Below are 17,463 nucleotides of genomic sequence, written 5' to 3'. Positions count from 1 at the left end.
AGTATTCAGGTTTCTAATAGCCCAACAGACGTTCTCTTCATTGGCACTGACRTTAATTTTCCAGGAACTGTGCTGGAGTAGGTAAAAATGAACATTTGTCTTTATAGTCTCATTGTTGTAGTTCTAGTAAAGCATTCCCTGATGGTCACTAGTTAATGCTGAGCTACARTAACTGGTCTTTAACCAGATTCAAATTCTAACAATGACATTGCTTAGCTCTTGTATGTCACTTCTTCCCCTTTATTTTATGTCTTAATTTTAGATCAACCAGTACAATACCATTACATTTGAGAATTAACATGAAATTGTTGACTAGAAACATCTGGGAAGAATATAAAGGACATATAAATTATCTCCTCATTGGTCTTAATATCTTCAAAAGGGGAAAGCTGAGGAAGGAGTTCTCAAAATAAGGAATTCTAAGAACACAGTTACACTCCACTTTAAAAATATTAGCTCTGGATTTATTYTAAAAATACTTAGAATCAGTGTGGAAAAATTCCAAAAGATTGAAGGGTGGAATTATCGGTCTATTCCTCTGCTCTAGTAGCCACTAATGAGCTGTTTTCTGGGGTAATAACAACTCTTATTCTAAACCCATGGCAAAAAATGGAAATGAATCATCCAGAAGGTGAGCAGCTGGAGGGGGACTGAAATTTGGAGAAAGAGACTTTTTTCCCTGAGAATGTCATTGCTCCATGTAAGTACTGGCAATAGGAAATAAGGACTGGAGTAGAATGAGAATGGCAGAGACTCATTTATTTACTGTTTCCGCRTGGCTCAGAAGGACACTCGCAGAATGGGAACTGATGCTGAGATGGAGGCAAACAGACAACACTATGAAGCATAATTTTTCACTAACTCAGCACTCAATGTGACAAAAATTTTGCATGAAAAAAATAAATCTATGCTGAGGTGAGCACACCGTGAACAAATATAAGTCACTGAAAGCTTTTGAGTGTTGACATCTTTCTTTTAATTACAACATAGCAGATAAGCTTGGTTACCCCAGCAGAATTTTCCATGCCTTAAATCTATCCTTGTAGATAGAAGAAGAGGAAAAGTTGAAACTTAACRTTTGGTCTTGCCTGTGTGGGAAAGTTTTTGTAATATACATTATGATATCACTTTATATCAATAATTAAGGCAGGAAGACCATGTGGCTTGTGGCTTTAACTGCCATACTTTGTTTTGGCATACCCTATGTCATTTTAAGAGGAGCTTTAGTGTGCACAGCTGTGCAGCTTGGCTCCAGTGGTAATCATGCTAGGATAGCTGACAAACTCTCTCCTGCAGGCAAAACCTTGGATTTCCTAGACTAGTCGCATGGGGAATAGCTTTGGCTTCAGGACCATACTAAYATATTTACACCAACAAATCTTGCCTAAATAACATTTTAAACTATCTACTGGGACATGTTAAATTGYCACTTGAAGGCCACATTGTGATTATTCCGATCAAACCAAAATAAAGTAATTAAGTGATCAGTACCAGTGTGATGCCCTTCCAGCTTTGCAGTTCTGCCCTTCTGGGGGGCATCAAAAGATCTGTGCCTGTGTGGATGGGCAGGGACATTCTGCTTAAGAAGGTGATATCTAGATATTTACAAGTTCCCATGAGTCAAGAAGAGAAAAAAAATAATTGTTCAATTTTTGTCTAGCAAATAAATGTCTCTGCATCGATTTGTTATATACCCTTCATCTTATCCAAGCTTTTTTTTGCTAGACCAGCCACTGCTCTACTGCTTTTAGTAGTTCACCATAAATAAAATGTCGATCATCAGTGTTAAAGTTCCTGTATTTTTTCTTCCCTGTGAGTAATTCATTACAGTATGTCTGATTATCAGGAACAAGGAACAAACATTTCCCCTCTGTGAAGTACAGGAAACAACGTTTGGAGAACAATCAAGTCAATTCTCCGTGGAAAAAAAATGTAGCAACGGGGGAGAGGCATGACCTTTTCCCAATTAAAAAAAATCATCTAAAGAAAAGGAAAAACTTACAGACATATTCATCCAGGCTGACCTCTTTTCTAGAGATATATTTAATTCTAAAATATCTTACATMAACAAAAGGCAATCAAAACACTAGGAGTTTTGGACCAAGTACTTTGCTTTCATCTTGTGAAGCTCTTGCTTACATTTGCTCGCCGATGTAAATTAAGTTTTCAACCAATCACGAAAAAAAACGCAGGAGCTGCTAGGAGAGGCCGTTCCCCAGCACTGCGCACCCTTGCAGAGCCAGCGCCACCTGCCCACAGCTGTGGCTCGCATGCGGAGTCAGCCTGGGAAACAGCACCAGCGGCSGCACGGCGGCTGCTCTGACCCCAGCCCAGCTGCAGCCCCGTAAACATCAACAGCTCTCTTCTCCAGTCCAAGATTTTCAGTTGGCTCTGTATTTTTTCCAATATGCATTAAAGGCCACGAAAAAAAAAACATGGCGAGAAAAACATACGTAGTGAAGCACGGGCACAGGCGCTGACGGTGTTGCTCTGGCACAATTAGAAATCCTACTTGTRTATGTGCTTCCTGTCACCTGTGCTTTCCCCTTTGGTACTCCTAATCTTTGTTATATCACATCATTCCTTTCCTTGCATTAATAACTGATTCTTCGGTGTGGGCCAGTATGTCATTTTCTTGCCCCAGCAGTCAAACAGTCGCAATCTGGGTCCCAATTTGGCCCAAAGGGAGGAAGTAATTGATGCCAATTTTTAACCGATGAACAATACTTCCCTCTGTGTCGGCTCAGACATGTGGTTTGTGCATCTGGGAGACAAACACAAGGTTTGAATGTTCCCACTCACACTCCACACAGCAGAAGTTTGATGGAAATTTTTCTCCTCTCTGGGCTGTACAACAGCTGCACTGATTGCCTCAAAATTGCTATTAAGAGCAGTGGGTCAGCTCTCCCTCTCTGGCCCCAAAACAAGTGCCATGAGAACACTGACATCCCAGAACATCACACGGCAGAAGAAAACGGAAGTTCATCAGTGATATGCAGGAACAGTGCTGCCAGAGGTAATAGTTTTAGTTCTAKTTTTGCTGTTTTTTGCTATTTCTCCACTTCTTGACCAACAACAGAGTCCCAGGAAAGCAAAACATCTTTAATTTTTGGTTTCCATTTTTAAAGCATATTTCTAGATCTTTTCGCTAAGAAAGAAACAAAAAACTTGAGAAACTGGAATAAACACAGTTGATGGGGCAGCAAAAACAGATGACAAAGGGAAAGAATCTCATGTTTATTTGTTGTATTTTTGGATTCTTCATTTTTCAGCTGAACTCATGATTTCCTTGTACAAAGTCATGACTTCTAGATGCCTGAGCCCAGCATTACTGAAACAGCAAATGCTGGTTGCAACYGCTCTGCACACCTGGATCTGACACGTTTCCATGACTGAGTTCCCACCCTCCCTGCTTCCTTGACAGGAGCAGCATCCACTCTGACCTTACCATATCCAAAATCACTAAGAAAGGGCAGCAAGAATGATTGAAAGAGTAGAATCACTTTATCAAAGGGGAGAAAGGCATGTTGCAAAGGCAAATATAATGAGCAGTGCACGTCATGCACAAATCCCTACTTAGGACACACAGAAGACTGAGCAAACAATTTTCTTTAAAAGATTGCACGTTTAAAAATTGCACTGAACTGATAAGCCGTGAAACTCATTGTCAGTAGATGCTACAGAGCTGAAAACAAACCAAGGAAAACATCAGTCTCGTATGGCTGGATTTGAACACTGACGTGCWCAAGGACACTAAGAAGCCGGGTAGAATTTGGGCTGCTCAGGGAGTTACCCTGCTCATACACGAGAGTCAGACCAGTGTCTGCAATACGCAAAGATTACAGCTTTTCCCACAGAAAATAGTGCTTCACTGGTGCTTGCCAAGGCACTCCACAGCCGTCAGACATCAAGCTGAGAGCTCGTTGATTAGTATGTGTAGAGTAACCTTTCTGGCACATTTCCTTAAAATTACTTGCTGCAGCGTGTCTGAGTTTCAGATTTTACTCTCTCTAGAACCAGATAATCTGCAAATGACCTCAGTAAATAGAATGTTTACTGAATTTCATGATGTATTATAAAGATACTACTCAAAGGAATGTTCTCAATGGTTCATTCAGCTCCGGTCAAGACATTGCCATACAGGCTGCTGCTGACTGAATTTGCAAATCCTCCTACATGTGCAACAAAATACCAAGGCAGCACAAGAACAAGTTAACTTTATAAATCTCGTCACTTTTTCCCTTTGCTTGGAACAATGCTGCTGTTGTCTTATTTGCATAGTCTTCTTGGGATATCATGGTGTTTAGTCTTGATATATTGCTGTGCTACCACACAGATCTTAACTTCTGGAGTTTGTCTGCAAAATTGTAATATATACAGCAGTTAAGCTTACAAGTTACTTCTTAAAATGTTTTATGCCTCAGAAATCTAGAGTCTGGGAGGGTAATTTATAAAACTCAAGGGCCAAATTCTGTCAGCAGTTGTCTCACCTTAAATCCAGAGCAAAACACTGAGAACCACACCTTACAGATTTGGCTATGCATTTATCATGAACCGTGAGAACATTCTAGCAAGCCATAATTACTATTTATTAATAATTAAAATTGCTTAATTTCCATTTTCACATTCCTCCCAGATTTTAATGCATATTACAGAATAGACTCCACTTACCTAGTGGGTATTTTCTGTTTTAACCTATCGCATTTGTCCCGTGTGAGTTAAAAAACAAAGCACAAATTGGCAGTTGTACTCTCCTGCCTAACTGCGTGGTCATACTAAAGAAATTACCAAAAAGGTTAACTTTCTTTCCCACTAGCACTGGAGAAGCATTTCTAAGTTAACAGCAAAAATAGCACRGTCATTTTATTTTACACTGTGCAGTTTTACCCACTGGAAGTGCAACTCCTTCATACCCGCAGAGCATTGAATCTGCTAGTCAAAGCCTTTCTTACTGAACTTGTTAATTCGGTACATCCTGCTGAGTGTCAAATATATTTTTCRTTGTTGCACAGTTCAAAATTAGGGCTGTTTATTGACCTGTGTAAYAGGCAACACTTCAGTGAAAACAATAGCAAAAAATGCTAGCGACCTGAACGCTGACACCATTTCTCACAGGGCAATGGAGCCTGGTACCACGCGCCAGCCAGAGTCTGTTGATTTTGGCACCGCGCAACGCGTGATGGAACATGTCACAGAAATGTGCCATAAAAGGGCTTGAAAGGGGAGACGATGTCTGTATGTGATGTGTCAGGGAACCGAAGGCTAGCAGTAAGATCCAAAAAGAAAGCTGCTCTGGTCGCAGTTTTTGCCGGCAGTATGCTGCAGGGCTGCACAGGGGGCAGGATTGCAAGTAGCAAGCCTGCCCCGGGGAAAAGGGTGCTCTGGGAGTTGAGACATGATGTGAGAATCTGCACAAAACCACCAGCTGCGGGTGGAGGAGACAAGGCTGCGTCCTAAAGATGCTGCAAGGAACAGCAAAACTGAGTGGGAAAGTGAAGTTGCCGGCCTGAGTGACGAACAGGCTGTTGATGTTCTCCACAATGGCAGAGGAGCTGTCTGGGAGGATTTGAGGAAAAAGATAAAAATCTCCATTGAATTTCAGCTGCTGGCAGGAAATCCATGAGATGGTATCGGATAGAAGCCAGTCAAAACAAATTGGAGGCTTCGTGCTTCAAGCCAGTTGCTTAAAAATTGCAAACAGAGAGGAACTGTTTGACACAATGGTGAATTTTCAGATTCTTTTGTATAGTTTATCTTGAATTTTTCCCAGAAAGATACTATCTTGGTGTGAAAAGTGGCATGTTAAATTTAAAAAGTTTTACATTTATATATTTTTGAAGAACATAGAAGAGAAAGAAATGCATACATATTTGGTGTAAACTTCTAATCGAGGATGACCTGTCTCTATTAGGAGTTATGTTATGCAGATATTATGGTTGCCCTCAACCTGCTGTTGGAGTCCAGTGGCTATAAAACCATTTTCCTTCAGACACCAAGTGCATCTAAACTGTTATGCTCATTACTATTTACTCACTGTTGTGACTGAAGATCCTTCCATAGCAACAGCATGTCTTCACCTTAGAAGCCTTTTGATTACAGCTGTTTCCAGTATTTTTCTRTCTGTACCTGGCTTTGATTTCAGTCCCACGGCCAAGCCCTCCAGTGCAGGGACTTGGGAGAAAACATGTTTTATACAGAACATCTGGAGACGAAAAGAATATTGAGACAATAAGGCTTAACCAAAAGGCTAGAAGAGGAAATGCAGCTCCTAAATTCTCTCGTCTTGCACCTCCAAGCCCATAGGCAACCTCGACTCCCAAACACTAGCTGCTGCAGCCCCCGCTTACTCGATGCATGCACCCTTGAGCCGCCCCTACTCTCCCCTACCATGACCTCCAGTGTCCCTCCATTTCACTGCYATCACCCAGCAGAAACTCACAGATTTCCCTGCTCTCTAAACAATCTTCCACTGGAGAAAATTTGATCTTGCCTGAGCTGTATTGTATATATGCTATATTGTATATATGCTGTGCCTGATCTTGACCGTTCTTATAGCTACAGGGACTTGTCTGAGGGTCTGTGCACCTAACCTTGTCTTGCTCTGTCGACCTGACTAGGGAGTGGTAGGGCTGCACCTTTGTCCTGGAGGCACCCTTAGCACCTTAGCTACTGTCCTCAGTTTCTGGCTTGACTTCCCTTGGGSAGTAGTGAGCTCCCGCTGCCCCTGACAAACAATGGGACGGTCGAATTTTCCAGCATTCCTCGTCATWGATTTTCTCATTCTTAGCAAAGCTATTCTTTGTCTGTGGCTGGTATTGAGAACCTGCCCTTCAAARCTACAAATTCAGCTGAGTTGCGCTGAGATACTCTTAATCTTACCCTTTGTTTTATCTTTTCTGCATGGTTCCGTTTTTGAGCTAACTCAATAATAAGTAACCCAGACTAAGTAAACACAATCCCATACATCATCGTCATCCTGATAAGGACAATTATTTTTCCTGACAAACTCCTGTGTGTCTGGATGGCTACAGAGCCTGCGTGAACATCCATCTGTGTGAAGCTTTTGTCTATGGCATTGTTTGCCACATAATAGAGCACTCACTGCCCTGCTATGTTGTCTCCTTTATTTACACGAAATTGTTGAGCACAGTTACAGTCTTGCATTCAGTGTCTCCTCCACTTTCCAGAAGAGCAAGAGACTTAGGAGAAACTTTGCTAATTAATTCTTCCAAAGTGAGTGAGAGTTTTCAAGGAGATGCTTTATGGGATTCATTTTCCAGTTGCTGACTTGACTCGCCATGCTCCATTAAGACAGCCTTGTGTACTAAGCAAGCCTCAGAAATGGAAAATTGTGTCTTACGGTAATTTAGACAAAAAAAAGATTCATTCCTATAGGATATGTGCTGGCACAGCTCCAAGCAGCTGGGCTTGCACAAAGCAGCCTTTTTTCTGTAATAGATTCTAGTGAAGTTTTGTCCCTGTCCACAGAAAATTGCCTCTGTTGTCCTGAAAATGAAAGTTCATCAACTGAGCTTTCCCTGACCTGATCTGGAGGAAACACAATGAAGTTCATTTTTTTAAAAAACCTAATCAATTTAAGTACTCAAAGTTCATCAGGAGAAGTTAATTGAAAAGTGAAAAGGGAAAGCAACGGAACCAACATGCCTCAAATTTGCTCTGTTACTTACCTTTCTTGTGTGGCTATCACCCATCCTGATTCCTTGGAAATATACTTGAAGCTTTGTATTTGCAACAGTTGCAGAGTAGTACTCCAAACGGACATATGATTTCATAATATTGTCCAGTTTCATGCAGAAGAACTTCTAAAAGGAACAATTCATATAGTTTTTTGCCATGCACGGCTAGGTTTGCAGTATCATCACGTTGCTTTCGCCAATGGCAGAACGCTAGGCTGCCCTGTGCCCTAAACACAGGTCCTCATTCTGTATTAAGAACTCATTTTACACCAAAGTTTATTTTTAAAAACAATCCTCCTATGTTAAATAGTCAAAAGACATTAAGGATTTATTTAATTTTCAATTAATACTTTTATCTTGGTTTTTGTTTTCACTGAGGCAAGCTTGAAAGTGCTTATAAAGCCGGCCTAGGAAGCTCAAATAGCAATGTCTGTGGGGCTGAAATATATCAAAGAAGATCCCCCCAAAATCAAAACAATGTTACTTAGTATAGTTATCTATTTGTCCTTTTTATTAATATTTTTCAAATTTATCTTCAAATTATCACTTTAGTTCGGATTTCATCCCTCCCGAGCAGCTGGTTTTAAAGTATGTCTATCAAATGTTTCATTTCTAAAGACGTCACTAATTCTATCTTCAAAAGTATATGTGTTTCAAACCCTCATCAGCTGTCCCTGTATTTGCTGAATACATGATCAAATCAGGATTAAGGACTTAAGAAGAAGTGGCCAAGGAAACAATCTATCACAGCGCAGGAAGAAGTCCACGTATCTATGTAAGACTCCCTTTATCATACTGTGTCTTGATTTTTGAGCAAAGCAATTTACAGAAAGATGCTTTTACGAAATGATTTGACATACTTGGAAAAAATATTCAGGTTTTTCAGACAACAATCATAACTACATCAGTCCTCTACTACAATTTTTAGTGTAGTTATTCTTATCACAGATCAGTACAGCAGGCAAGAATCACAATTTACCAATTTTCTATATACTTAGAAAAGTATASTTTTATCTAGAAAATTCAGTAAAAGTATTACTGTCCAAAAGATATTCATAAGAATTAGACATAGACAAATAACTACATATACAAGTCTGTGCCTTGGCTATTTGCATATAGACATGCAGGGCGCCTGAAGCAGAAGAGAGCCTGAGCTGAACGCCCTTCCCCACAATCTCACAATATAATCAGGCATTTCTGCCAAGATTTTGTGTGAATGTGCTTTTTTTTTTAACTACTAGTATCCCACTTTGGAGCAGAAAGAAAATGCAGTGGAAYGATAATTGAGTGAAAGCTGGAGCTGGAACTCAGATAAACTCTACGTCTAACCTAAATCCTAATTCGAGTGTTCCCCAGTATGGGAAAGCTTGAAGCTAGGGAATGTTTCCAAAATTCAGATAAGTAGTCTGATTAAGGGTGACTTTTAGAGTGTTCTGTTTTTTTCCATCCACTGAATTTCGTAGATGTTCTTTTATGTAGTGAAATGTTTTGAATGTGTGAGAAATTTCATGCATTTGAAGCCCTAAACTATGGCAGAGCCTCAGGAAACAGACTGATTTAAGAGATACTTTTTTGTAGCTGTAGAGWAACCATCTGATGGACAAAATATGTACAGCTCTGATCTGGGGCCCAAACGTTGATACTGCTAACTCTGGAAATATGCATTTGTCCACCATCAGAGAGCTACAAAGAAAAAATCACTAGAAGAAAGCAGCTGCCCACAGAGATACAGTAGTTGGAACCCCAAAAAAGTAGGAGATGAAAGGGAAATTTATGTTAACAAGAGCCAACGGTAGCATACAGGGCTTCATTTACAACATTTCTGATCCTTTTGAGGCTTCGTTTTGCAGTCCAACCCCTCACCACAGGCAATGAGCTGGCAAGTATCACCAGGTCCAGAATTTGGCTCAGAATTGCAATGGCCTAACTAAGATCAATGTTCTTTGCTGAAGATTAGGAACTGCCTCRCATCTCAGAGAATGAATTGAAATCCTCCCATTTTTTTAAAAAATATATAAAGCTGTCTGAATGTATTGTAGCTTCAGGAATTGCAGGTATCTCTGCACATCCTTTGATGGTTGTTTTAAAGCTGATTTGAAGTCTATTGTTATCAACTAGCCTATTGTCACCACTCAGTTCATTGGCTTTCAAAGCTGATATCAGGTCCTAACTGAACTCAGCTGTCATTCACGGTTCAACACAAAATTTCAGGAAATACTTGGCAACGGTAATGTTAGGCTTGTTCGAAGTTTTCTAATTGAGAGTTAAAAAACTTACCCTCATGAAGTTAGAAGTAAAATGGGAATCCAGCAGTTTCAGTATGGCCTACTTCTAATAAAATAAACCTAAAATGGTAAGGTTACTAATGCACATTTTAAGGACATGACCTTCTGATTATGTTATTTTCTAACTCAGGTTATTTGATGTCATATCTAAGACTACATTTTCAGTAAAACAGGAACAAAGCACACTGTATGGAATAAGCCCAGAAAATGGTTTTATGAGAGGCAGCATCAGGGTCAATGCTTACTTTTGCTACGCAGAAACAACTCACATTTTATGAATAAAAGAAGTTCTGCACTCAAGGTTCACTGTGATGCTCACACATACACTGTGTGTGTCAATTTTGTAGCAAAGAGGAAGATGCCACCTTTCAAATCCATTTTGACTGCTCTGTTCGAAAAAAAGTTAAATGTGAAAAGCTGCTCAACATCTGCATATTGTGACCAAACTAAACTGCAGAGAACTTAACTGCCTCCCAGCATCATTTCTAGATGTTTTGTTCATTCATATTTATTATAATTATGTTTAGACTTGGTTTGCTGCATTATTTTAAATCTTTTTTCACTTTTTGCTTTTTTTTAACTTCGATTTTTTTGCTTTTCTGTTTTTTGCTTTGATTGCCTACTTGGAGCAAATATTTTATTAATTCTAGTTTAACTGAGTAACAATGTGTCTGTAGAACAGTATGATGTTATAGTAGTTTGTTTGGGAATTAATAAGTATCTAACCGTGAGAGCTTGGAAATCAGAGATCTAATATACCATGCTGGGAAGCATAGCTTATCCTGGTTTTCAGGTAAGCAGGTGTCACTACTATACGCATGAGGACACAGTTACCATATGCACTGGGAGTGTTGCCATGAGATTTCCAGAGAGGATTCTATCAAATTTTAAATGAAGAACAGATAATAAATTTTTAGATAAAATGACAACATCCAAAGAATTCAGACATCTTGTTTTACCTAGAAATATAATATTCTCCATTGGAATGATTTTAGGATCATGCCTTTCTTACATAAATATTCTGCTATACTAGATCCATCTTTGCACCTCAAATCTGCAGCATTTTGTAACGTGCAGCATGTACAGTTCAGCAACATTTTGAACTAATTATGAAATCTGAAAGACTAGAGAGCTTTCCTCAGACAAAAAGTCATGTTATTACATATTTTTATTAATTCAGAGGTGAATCACTTGCCAGAAAGCACTAATGTTCTTTCTCATGAATGATATTAGCAATTTCTAATCCACTGCRCCTTTCTACACTGGATGTTGTGAAACAGTTTGAATGAAAAACAACTCTGAATTGTATTTGCAGAATGTGTGGAATAACTCTTGGATTGCTTATTAAATAGAAAATATTATTAATGTAACATGAACCACTGGCAGAAAACTTCATTTGTAGGTAAGAGTATAGTGTGTTCATTTATTTGTGCTCCTGCGAGACCCTCGGGGAGCAGACACAGAATGTCTCTGAGGGCTAGATTTTGTATCTAGAATTAACTGAAAGACGGGTCACATCATGCTCGATATAGCAATTCACTGCCATCTGCCGTGCTTCTTAAAAGTTATTACTTATTTTAGCAAGTGTAGAATATATTTGGGGATCATTAAACATGCTGAAGAGCCTTATGATAAAGTTACTGTATAGAATTCACTATTAAAAAACCACTAGAATAAATGAGAATTAGAGCCCTACTAGGAACACACACAGAACTAGGGCAGAAGAATCAAAGTTTCCATTTTTAGTGAAATCATGCCCAGGGGTGTACTATTTATACATTGTTAGTATTTAGCAAGGAGCTGGATAAGCCGAGAGAGAACCTCAGCGCAGCCTCACATTACCTAATCTTCCGTTAGCTATCCTCTCTCCAAACTATATTGCTAGCCCTTTCTTCCCCCGTGATTCATGACGTGAGAGATGTGCCACAACGTATAGCACAAACACGCTAGCTGGGCAAACTCCTAACTTAGCCAGAAGGAAATGATGAAAGCTGGATCTCTACATGCAGACTGCAGGAAATCACCTGTTTCCATTGGGAATTTCCAACTGTGAACCTAGCCAAATTGGTCTTTTGACAAATATTCCTAATGGTTAGAGCATACCGCTGGGCTGGAAAGCACCTGGACTGAAATCCTCTTCAGTTAAATAGTGTTTGAACCTAGGTCTCCCRCATCTCCAGGAGAAGAAACCTTTGCAGTTGTGGGTGCTTAGCTTTTGGAAATGGGTATTTCTGAATTACTTCTGTTGAAACCATTCCAACTGGAACTCAGAAAATTAACATTCACTGGCAAACTTTGAAGATCAAAGCATATCACTGAAATGCAGAATGAAGTTCTGGTTCATCATCTCTAAGAAAAACATGTACTCAGCTCTACTGGAATTGAACCACACCTGAATATGTAGACCAAAGATTAGGTTTACAGCAGTTTCACTTGAGATTTTTCTCCACTGGAAAGTTTCAATGTAGCATAATACATGCTTCATTTCAGTCCAGAATGATTGAATGAATCTTGGTGATATCTCCATGCCAGCAGAACAATTGGGAACAAAGCTTGGGAATACAGTACTTAAAGGCAAAATTTTCCCTGCAACTGGAGGTTCAGATCTGTACCTCACAGAGTACAACCTTGGTCCCTATTAATGCCAATAGAGATTTTGTTATTGACTTGATATATATGCAAACGTGGGACAAAATCTAGCAGGATAGGCCCATAAACTGTGCTGCAACGTAATGATGTTGTGGCTCCAGGACTTGCCAAACATAACTTCATTGCGAGGATATTAGAGTGACCCCCAGGGATGGAGCATAGGGGAAAGGAAATTAGGACYAGTTATGTGAGAAAGTGTGGCCTCCCTGTATCTGAGTCCCCTAGCAAAAGTCATCCAAAGTGCATGACTTTTCCAAGCTTTCGTCACCATACAGTGGCAGGGAGGGTGCTAGGTTATAATATTTTTTTCAAGGAAATTCTGTTGGTTTTCTTAAAAATTCATCCAATCCTTCTGAAAAGAATGGCCACAGAATTGAGCTCCACAAGTTGTATTTGCAAAACTGAATAAATATCAGGTCACACTTTCAGATCTACACTGAAGAAGTATGCTTTTCTCTGATGATTAGAAGTCAGTCTCTACTCACAAGGATGGTTTATATAGATTTAGGCAGGACTTCTCCTTGAAAGGGAAAAAAAATATTCATTTTTCTTTGTTAATTACACTATTAACTCTACTAAAAATCAGGGAAAGCAAATAGACTGAAAATTTGACCCCAAAATATATGGGAGGCAAGGTGCCAAGAAGTATTGAAACAGATATAAGTTCTGTTTTCTTAGCAGGAAAGGCAGCAATTGTGAAAGCTCAAGGATATCTCCACTGGGTGGTAAAGCTGACAGCAGAAAATCAAAGAAATCTTAGCACTAAGGCAACACTGTAACAAAAAATATGTGTCAGCTCTCCACTGCCAGGCAGATTATCACTCAGATAAGACTGTGATAGAGGTTAAGAATTCTTTCCCAGTATGGTGTTGATATTGCTTAAGCTTTAATCTGTTGTTCTTTGCCTTTTGGATCTTTTGCTTCAGAACACAAACACTAATAAGTTAACAAAAGCTGTATTTGCACATTATAGCTACTTGCAGACTAGCATTTCAAGTTCAAGTTTAGGCATATGAACACACAAAGCAAAATGAAGTGGAAATTTGTGATTTTAATGGGGATTTAATCTCCTTTGTTCTTTGACCCTTTGTGGCTCTCAGAATACATCAACACTTCTGTCGCATGAATTGCTTTATTGGTTTAGTCAATGCTGATACAGCCAAGTAAGCATTCAAGAGCAACTAGAAGTTTTGGTGATATTTTCACTATTTCTAGCAGCAAATGCAACCCAATGGGGTCTAATCAGCTGAATCAGCTGAGAGCCCAAACGCAGTGACTCCTGCCTGCAGCTGGACAGAAACAATACCCCAATTACAAAGCACCTGCTCTGGGATTTCTCATCACAATCCACCTCCCACCTGTTCCCTCCTCTCTGAAACACAGCTCTGACTTAATGATACAAACTCAATAAATTAGGAGATTCTCGTCATGTATTTGTGTATCCAAGCTGCAACTGCAATTCTGGATAGCAGGTTATAACAAGAATATCACACAGAAGAAAAAGGTCCGGCAGGAAAAGATCTTACATTCAGACTTCAAAAGGAGGAAGGTCATTGCCATCAATGCTTCACATCCTCTGAGATCACAGAGAAAAACCACAAATGGGTATTTATCAGCTTTATCAGTAAAGAAAGGCTTTCAGCCTGCATGAATCAGGAGCAAAGTAAAAGCTGCAGGTGTAATGCTGGGGCTTTTCATATAAGCATCTCAATTCCTGAGGGCAGAAAGGTTAAGCCTCTGGAAAGATTAAACCCAAACTTAAATTACATGGAAAGAATCTGTAAGATTAAGGAGTATTGTGGATATAAAAAGTTAGAGAAATTACCAAGTTCAGTAATAACATGAGTTATAGGCCAGTGACAGCTATTATGGCAGAATTGTCCATGGGGTCAAGAAGAGAAGTAGCAGAAGGAGTGAATGGGAGTACTGGGAGGGTTCTGTTGCAGCCAGGTGGGCTTGAGCAAGACAAAATGCCTCGAATGTGCTTTCCTCCCACAGTGAAATTTTTAAAAAACAACCTTGTCATATTTGAAAGGAGAAATCCTTTTGTCTTCCTTCTGCATGATGCTTTTACCATRGTGTTTGGATATCACCAATTCCTCATGTTTACTGCAACTATGCCACAGCTTCCTTAAGAATGTACTTCAGTCAGTCCTCATTTTAATTTTTGATTATTTCTTTTTCAGAAGAGCTGAGGCCGGAAAAAAATAGGAGGCCAGAAAAGACCCTGTCTTAAGTATGTCATATATACATGTATATTGGAAATTAAGACGTATGACTGCTGTTGTTTTAGGACTCCCAAACCAGAGCAGCTTTCTCAACTGCCAGCTTTTACCRTATGTCAGACATAGTTCTCACACTTCATAAGGCTGACTTTCACACTGGTGCTATTTTCTTTAACAGTTAATAAATTCCATCCAACTCTCAAAGTGTTTCACATAGCTAGCTGAAGAATACCTCTGATAAGGCGTGCTTGTGCTGCTTAACAGACCTCCGTGGAATGCCATGCCAGCTTTTCCAGGGAAGTACAGATAACGTTTGTTAAATTAACGTTAGTTTTTTAAAAAAATGTGAAYGCTGAAACCATTTACAATTACAATTTAATACAATTAAATAAGAAGTACATATGCTACAGAAGGATAAAAAGGAAGTAACTACTGGAACTGAACCAATTTTTTAGAGAAAGTCAGCCACCCATTTCAAGATCTGATTTGGTTAAATAATGGCATTGGTTTACCTAGTACCAAATATAGGTAAAACAACACATCACTTTGGGGGAAAATATTTCTACATTTTTTGTGCATTTTATCTCTTTCAGAAGAACAAAATTAATTGAATTGTTTTGAAAATCGTGATTAGACTTGCTGAACTGTATACACGACATATTAGAAGGTTTTCTTTCTGTTTTCTTTCAAGTCAGGATGAAGTCAAAGCAGACTCACAACACCCAAGCATCTCTATCCTTGGAAATAAGGGTAGTTTCTCATATTCTATAAATAAGGTAAGAATAGCTTACAAGACTGCAACTTCTTCTCTAGTTGAATAGCCTTCAAATTTAAGAATATAAGCAATTCCTCTCTGGGTCACACCAGTGGGCCACTAGTCCAGTATTATGTCTTAGACTGTGACAATGTGAGATGTTATTTAAATAAAGCCCACGAGCCTGGGGCAGTGTCTGTGGTCCTTCTACTCAGAATATAGCCCAGCATCCAGAATTCTTGCACTAGGAACGTTAGAGGGTCCAAGCCTGCCTAGCCCTTATAAGGTCCATACATAACCTTGCTGTCCTTGAATTTGCCTAATCCCCTTGAATCTCCTGATCATATCAGCTTCCACAGTATCTCCTGGAAGCAGTTTCAGAAGTCCAACATCTGCTCTGTAAAGAAGAATTTTCTATCTATTTGAAAGAGATACTAGTTTTGCTGGATGTCTCCACACCTCTCATATTGCAGGATCTGTTGATTAACACTTCTGCATTTACCACAGCTATCACCCTCATGATTGTGTAAACTCTATCCTCCCCCTCCAGCTCTCTCTCCAAACTGCAGAAATCCATCCTTCTCCTTATGAGACAGCTTCAGTCCAAGAGGTGCTCTCTCTAAACTCTTAACTAATGACAACATGAAGTCCTCACATTAATTTATACTGAAGCTCCTCTGCCAAATTGGACCCACTTAGTTTCATGAAGTCCTTTTAGAGTTCTTCACAATCAGTCTGGCATATGACTACCCAAAAAAGTTGAGTATCACTTGCATCCTTGGAGTTGTCACTATTCATTACCCTCTCTGTGTCACCGATGAAGATGATAAAACCTGTCCCYGTGTCCATTAGAGGATGCCATTGCAGAATCTCTTAATTCTTTTGCTTGCCATCCTTTAAGTAGATTTAAACTCACAAATAAACCATTTTTCATATCCCATGGGAAGTGAATTTCTTTAAGCATGTCATTTGGAAATAGTTTGTGTATTTCATGACACAACATGAAGATACTGCTGCACTACTTACTTTATTTTAATTATAAATCTCAAATGTTTCTATTTGGATAGTCTAGAGCCTACCACAGAAATACAGGTGGAATAGGCTGATAGTCTTCAGGGAAAACAAATAGATCCTGTTTGAAGACCACATACAGAGAACTGCATACCAATGTCTGTACCTGTGCTATATTTAAGGTAGGTCTTTCTGTTATTTGTCACTCTCTTAAAATCTCCTTTTGACCTTAAAATTCAATTGTCCAACCTCTGGATTAATTTAACTGGACTAATCTCTGGTTTACCTGGAAATGGAAGAATTCAGCAGAAGTATAATGAATTTACAGAAATGTATTGGAGAGAATTTGGCCTGAAGTATGCAGTAATAAAAATAAATAATATTTTTATAAACAAATCAAATTACTTTGTGTGGGAAAGACAGAGTGTTTAAAGAGAGAGTGTTTAAAGATATTTTAACATCTTTGTGTTTCCTATTAGTCTCTTTTAGATYATGAAAAAATGCAAACTTCAGAGACTGAAAATTCTTGAGCTCCTTTAACTCTGTGTGAATCTCTGTTCCACRCAGATTTCAGTGCCTTTCTCCTATTCCTGTAGTTGCTTATTTGTCTATTGCCAGCTTACCAGTCATTTCCTAATAATCCTATTCTGGTACCACAAATGGACGTGGCCTTTTCTGCTCACTGTTTTTGTAAGGGGACATTCTCAGGACGACTAAAGAAGACAGTAAATATTAATGMTGCTGAAACTAGAAGCTCCACCACTATAGCGAAACTACTTAAAGAGTTACAAGTCTCGTGAGTAAACAGCTAGAAAATGTTTCCACAGGAAGAGTTTCATAAT

This window comes from Rhea americana, unplaced genomic scaffold (genome assembly GCF_003343005.1).
Source record: "Rhea americana isolate MKP2758 unplaced genomic scaffold, rheAme1 scaffold_60, whole genome shotgun sequence".
Lineage (NCBI taxonomy): Eukaryota > Metazoa > Chordata > Aves > Rheiformes > Rheidae > Rhea > Rhea americana.
The sequence above is the reverse complement of the archived record's forward strand: the minus strand, read 5'-3'. Positions refer to the sequence as shown.